Here is a 7019-nt window from a genome sequence, read left to right on the forward strand (position 1 = left end):
CAGCTATGGAGAAAAAACCGGCTTTGAGTAACTACCGAAAGGGCAAAAATGAAATAAGGAGGGAGGCATTTTACGATAATTCAAGGGGAAGCGCTTTACTGTTTGAAGCGAGATCGGGTTGCCTTAGAACGCGTAGTTATAAAGCAAGATTCAGTAAAGAAGAAGAACAATGCACATGCTGCGGGAAAGATAAGGAAACGGCGGAGCATGTTCTGATTGAATGTGGAGATATCCACCCAGGTGTACGTTTGGGCACGAGCCTACAGGAAGCCTTGGGTTTTAGGGACAACAATGGAAAGCTGAACACACCCGCGATTGAAATAAGTAAGAGACGGTTAGAGTATTGGTGGCAGAAAATTAGAGAGAAAGGACAAAAATAAATATTGGAAAAATAAGATATGGACAGTGTGCCGTAAATGGCAGAGAACTTAAGCTGAAAATTTACCTTTTTTCCATTAAGATAGAATTTATCGAAGTAGAGGCATTAGGCCAACATAAAAAAAAAAGAAAAAAGTTTTTTTTTTTTTTGTCGAGCCTGGTGGCATACTTGTCACCACCCCGTTATAAAGGGGACGCTCATAGCATCCATCCATCCATCGATGCTCGCCGCGGAGCGCTCACGTGCTTTCTTTCGTGCTGTGCCTGTGCCGCGTTCAGTCGTGTGTGCTTCACCCGTTCTCCTCCGCGCCGTTTTACAAAACACGGCGTGGATTGTTCGTGCAAGTTTTCGTGCGTTACCGCCAATGCTATGGAATCGGGCGTCAAGAAGAAGAAAACGACGCAGACACACTGCTTCGCACCCGGCTGTTCGCCCGGCTAAGTCTCGTCGAGGAGATCTGGTCAATGTGTGTGTCGCTGTTTTCCGTGCCGAAAGAGCCTGAATGCTTAAAAGCATGGCAGCGTGCAGTGCCACGTGCAGATCAAGTCCCCGACGCAAGCTCAAGAATTTGCGAGCTGCATTTTGATGAGCAGTATATTGTGCGATCGTTTACACACACGATCAACGGCGTGACAGTGACGATCATTCGCGATCGACCTGTGCTGACAAGCGATGCGAGTCTGACTGTGTTTCCCAACCTCCCTCAGTATTTGTCGAAGAAGGCACCCCAGAAAAGAAAGTCGAAAACGTCGACGTGTGGCCTTCCTGTGAAGTCTCCGAGACACGAGACAAGTAATGCCGCGTGTACTGACGAGGTAGACGTTTCAGATGAAAGAAGTGCATCGCCCGAAGTAATCTCCCCAGTGCTGCCTTATGTGGGGAACTGCCGACTGCCCAGTGCTTACTGGACGCGGCAGCTGATTGCTGGAGAGTGCAATGTCACGGCCTTCACAGTAAGTGCACTGCGTCACGAAAGCTTGTGTTTTGAAAAAGTGGTATTGTTCGTTGCGAATGGCAGTTCAGTTCACACGAACGTTTTCGTGCAAGCCACAAAAGTAAATTCACTTGAGATCACTGACGTGGCAATGGCTGAAGATCTGTTTCGACATGTTGATAAGATCATCCCATGCAAAGGATTTGGAGAAGAAGGCGAGCTCAGCCCCAACCCGAGGCGCAAAGAGAAGACGCATGGCGGCAAGGTATTTAGTGCTTCTTGCTTCGGTGTTGCACAGTCAGCAAAGCAGGCATGCCCACAGTGCAAGTATTTCCGGAAGCTCCTGCAGAATCGGGCTTCGTACAGAAGGAGAGGTAATACTCGTGGTCGGAGAGCGTCATACAAGCTAAAGCTTCGAACTGCGCAACTGAAAAGAAGCAGGCTCACAATTCTCAAAGGAAAGTCTGTGATCCAGAATCTAAAGGAAAAAAATGCGCAGATCAACTCAGAAATGTTTGAGAAAGCATTGAAAGCTCTGCCTGTAAAGCAGCAGCAACAGGTCAGAGCATGTCCGGCAGCATGCAAGCGCAAAAGCACAAAAGGGATGAAATATGAGGCAGAATGGGTATTGGAATGTGCAGTCATGTGCATGAGGAGCTCCCAGCTCTACGAACTTATAAGAAAGCACAAAATCATGGTTCTGCTCTCGCGTACATCTCTTCGTTGTTTCCTGAGAAAGTACACAAGTGGGTTTGGACTGAGCAGCAAGTTGTTGGCTGCTGTAAAAGAGAAAACCAAAACAATGTACCCTTCGAAATGCCATGGCGGACTGCTGTTTGATGAACTGAAGCTCTCCGAAAATCTCAGCCTTGCGTCAAATGGGAAAATTGAAGGCTTTGTAGTAGTAGATAGAAGGCCGCGGCGGAGGCGCATCTTACTACGAGCCGCAGCGCCGCCGCTACGTGTCATGGAACGGCGGATCGCCTTTCGCGCCGTGCTCGCGCTACAGTGTTTAGAAATATACTGCTTAGTGTGTTGAGCGCGGGCTAGGAGATGGCCCCGCAGCTGATGACTGCCGGCGGCGCCCGCATGGTGCGCTGCTGTGTGAGTGGGTGCATTCGCGTTCAATCCTTGCGCTCCGCAAGCGCTGTGAAGCTTTCATGAGGCCGAGCCGCGCGAGGCCTCCTGAAAGGAGGAATAAACTTTATTTTGTATCCGGCGTGTTAGTGGGCTGGGATCCCGCCTAGGTGTCGGCTAGAAGGTCTTGCCTCCTAGCGGCTTCCTCGGCCCGCTGGATTGCCCATAACTGATCGTCCAGGGCTGAACTGAGCTGCACGGCAAGCCAACAAGCGTGGAGGCTGTCGGTGGAGGCCGCGTTCTCATTACTGTGTTTTAATCCCTGGCATTCCCATAGTATAGGTTCTAAGGAAGCTCGTGCCTGACAATCTTTGCATTGAGTGGTTGCGTAGACCTCTGGATGCATAGCATGTAGTAGCACAGGATTCTTATAGGATCTGGTTTGTAATTGTCGCCATTGGACAGACTGTGCCCTGTTGAGTTTATGATGAGGAGGGGGTAAACACGCCTCTGTAATTTATAATGTTTCGTAATTTCATTGAACGTTGTCATTCGGTCCTCCACCTCCCACACATTTGGAAATTCTGACGAGGGATCAACATTAGTCGTAGCTTGGAAAGTGAGCCCTCAAGCTACGTTGTGGGCCATCTCGTTAGGGTTGATGACTTCCGTGCACGGCGTCGGGTATGTGAGCTGGGAACCAGAGAATGCAAACACATCTGTCGTCTTGGTTGGTTTTGCCTGTTCTAAGAATACGCAGTGCTTCAGGGGAGATTCTGCCATTTGCAAAGTTGCGTACAGCTGCTTGTGAATCGCTAATTATATAACACGCGTCAGTTTGTGATATGGCCAAAGCTATAACTATCTCTTCCGCAGTTTCAATGCGTCTCGTGTGTATTGTCAGACTGGTGCTGCATTGTTTCTTGTGGTTCACTACAGCCGTGACGAAGCAGCTTTTGTGCATGTAACGAGCGGCATCTACGAAGACCGCTTCTTTGTTGTTTCCGTAGCTTTGTCATATATAGTCTTCGCTCTGCTCATGCATCCCGTGCACCTGCGTTGTGCACGGGATGCATGTTTTTAGGTAACGGAGGCACCGTGAGCTTCGACCGTACTTCACGAGGAATGTCGAATTTGGTGCCAAATTGGGTGTGGTAAGTGAAGCCTAATTTTTCCAGGATGCATCTACCAGTCTTGGTTTTAGAGAGGCGCTCGTACTGTGCAATACGTTGTGCCTCTACCAGTTCCTCAAGTGTATTATGCAAACCTAGCTCTAACAGCCTCTCTGTACTTGTGCTTTGCATGAGCCCCAGCGCTTGTTTGTAGACTTTTCTTATGAGGCTGTTTAAAATCATTTTTTTCTGCTGAGAACCATCTATGGTATGCGGAAACATACATAATGTGGCTGATGACAAACGCGTGTATGAGCCTTATGACATTTGCCTCTTTCATGCCACTATGCTTATTCGTAATTCTTTTGATTAGGCGCATTGTTTGAGAAACCTTCGCTTCGATACTGCGTAGCGTTTCCCCGTTGGTGCTTTTGGCTTCCATTATTAACCCCAGTACACTTATCTTGTCGACAATGGGTATGGTGTGTCCATCTCGTGTTTTAAGTTGTATGTCTGTGTAGGTATGTGTGTTGTGGTGCTTGGGAGGTTGGCCTTTTAATGGTGGTCCATATAGTAGCAGCTGAGATTTTTCGGCTGAGCACGTGAGACCAGTTCCTTCTAGGTATTGCTCTACGGTATCGATCGCTTCTTGTAAACGTTGTTCAATTGACCCATCGCTGCCGTTGCTTACCCACAGAGTAATATCATCTGCATATATTGTATGGTGCAAACCTTCTATCTTTTGTAATCTACATTGGAGTCCAGTTAGGACTAAGTTAAATAACATTGGTGATATCACTGATCGTTGGGGTGTACCTGCACTACCATAGATATTTCCTCGGATGTGAGGCCTCTTACAACGATTTTGGCTTGTCTACCCGTTAGGAAGTTCCGGATGTAATTATACGTCCGCTCACCTAAACCTAACTTACTGACATGATTCAGTATGGCTTGGTGGGTGACATTATCAAATGCCTTTTTTAGATCAAGCCCGAGGATGGCTCTAGTTGATCTGCTAGGGTCATCTATGATCTCGTGTTTTAATTGTAGCATCGCGTCTTGTGTACAGAGGTTTAGGTGAAATAATCCTATCATTGTACATGGGAGTACGTTGTTGTCCTCTAGGTATGCATTGAAGAAGAATGGCGATTTGGGCTAGTTGGTTTGAATTCATAGTAATAAGGGCTGCAGCGCGAGCACGAATGTGCTAGAAGAAACAGACACAGTCGAGGTACGGAAGGCAAAAGAGGACAACACGAGCGCTGCCTCCGGACATGTCCCTTGCCGAATATTCCACGACCTCGACTGTGTCTGTTTCTTCTAGCACATTCGTGCTCGCGCTGCAGCCCTTATTACTATGTCCTCTAGGTAGTTAGTCAATCGGGTCAGTAAGGCGTGTTCCATTACCTTAGCCAGGCAGGAAGTTAGTGAAAACGGTCTTAGGTTTTCAAGCTGTAAGGGTTTGCCAGGCTTGGGTATAAGCACGACATGCGCCGTTTTTCATTGCCGCGGTATGTGGCCTTGTCTCCAGCATTCATTAATAAAGTCTGTTAATTTGCCAATGGGCCTATCGCCTAGGTTTCTCAGTGTTTTGTTCGTAATGGCGTCAGGGCCCGGTGCCGACGTAGCATTTAGTTTGTGCAGAACTGCTCGTATCTCGGCTTCGTTGAATTCTTCATCAAGGTCAGGATTCGGCGCTCCTACGTAATTGGCGTGAGTGCAGGGTGGTGCCTGAGATATGTATTTAAGCGCGACCTCTTCGAGAAAATCTTTCTGTGCCTTTATAGGCATGCAGAATTTTGTTCATATTTTGTTTGTGTACCGTTTTTGTGTCTTCTGGGTTCAGGAGGTGTCAAAGTAAATTCCACGTTTTGTAGGCTCAGTTGGTTGTCCGTGGCGGTACAAGTTTCTTTCCATTTTTGGCAATAAAGCTGTTGTGCGTATTGTTCGATTTCCTTGTTAAGTGTGGCTATCTTTCTTCTTAGTGTTCAGTTATGTTTCTGCATTTTCCAGCGTTTTTGTGGCCCTTGTTTGGCTTCCCACATATGTAATAGCCTACTGTCTAGAATTTCAAGCTTAGCTTCCGGTGGGACTATTTTTGTTGCCTCCGAAATATCCTTTTTTAGATTAGCTGTCCATTGGTCAATGTTTGTAATGCTTTCTGTGATGCCCTTTCGCATATTTCTGAATTTAACCCAGTCAACTAGCCTAAGCTGTTTGCCCATGGGTTTGGTGGGCCCCCCAATAAGCTGGATTTCAATGATAGAATGATCGCTTCCAGAGTCTTGCTTTGTATTCAGCCATCGCACAGATTGCGTGTTCTTTATAAAAGTAAGGTCGGGCGTGGTATCACCACAGACACTATTCCCTTGCCTAGTGGGTACTGTGGGATCAGTGATGAGTGTTAGCTCTTCCTACTGCGAGTCCAGCTAGAGATTCCTGCCCTTAGGGTGGACGCGTTTATAACCCCATGTACAATGAGGGGCATTAAAGTCCCCTCCGATTATTACAACTCGGTCACCCACTATAGTAAGCGTGCGCTTAAAGAGAGTTAAAAATCTCTGCCATGTGAATTCGGGCTACTGTACACGTTTAGGATGAACACAATGTCCCCTGTTTTTCTAGTGGGAATGATTTCAATTAGTATATTTTCTATATCGGTAACCTGTGTGCTGTGTTGCACTGCCGTGTGATCACTACGCACTAAAGTTGTAAGGGATTTAGTCTCCCCCTCGGCACTGCCAATAGAGCGGTAGCCAGACAACTTAGCGAGACCATGCGTCTCCTGTAATATGATGATATCTGGCTTTTCTTTATCTTTAAGATACTGGTGTAGAATGGCTTTCTTGTTTCTGTAACTTCTACTATTCCATTGCCATAATACGTATTTGTTGCGTCTGTCCACGGCGGCAATTATTGCTGAGGAGGCGCCGGATTCATAATAGCCGGCTTTAGTAGCGGAGGTTTGATGATTGGTTTAAAGGGCGTTACTCCACTGGCTTGTAGGCCTGTAGCAGAGGGGCATTTTTCAAGTTCTGTTACCCTAGTAGATAAGCTATCTAGTTGCTGCTGGTGAACCTGTTGTTGTTGCATAACTGTGTTAATTTGCCCCATAATAGCCGTTCCCCACTCTTTGATTTGTGCTCTCATGGTTTCCTTAATGTCATTTATTGTCTCAATTTGAACTTTCACAGCTTTTTCAACTTTGCTTATTCGTAAATCTACGTATTCTTCAGATTCCTCTTGACCTTTGTGCAACATGTTAGCAGTCTTGGTTTTCTTGTGCTTGCTATTACCATCGTCGTTGTTCTCTAAAGCCTTACGATTTGGGAGAGGGGACTCAGCGCTCTCCTCCATACTGGTCACGCTGTCTTGTGTTATAATTATTGCGTCATTACACTGTACCATGCCAGTTCTGTAGATATGAATTTCTTCCCTTAATTTTTTATTCTCCTCCCTCATGGCGGCAATTATCTGATTGTTTTGCAGAATCATTTGTTTCAGTTGTGCTAACTCT

The sequence above is a fragment of the Rhipicephalus microplus genome, chromosome 5 (genome assembly GCF_043290135.1).
Source record: "Rhipicephalus microplus isolate Deutch F79 chromosome 5, USDA_Rmic, whole genome shotgun sequence".
Classification (NCBI taxonomy): domain Eukaryota; kingdom Metazoa; phylum Arthropoda; class Arachnida; order Ixodida; family Ixodidae; genus Rhipicephalus; species Rhipicephalus microplus.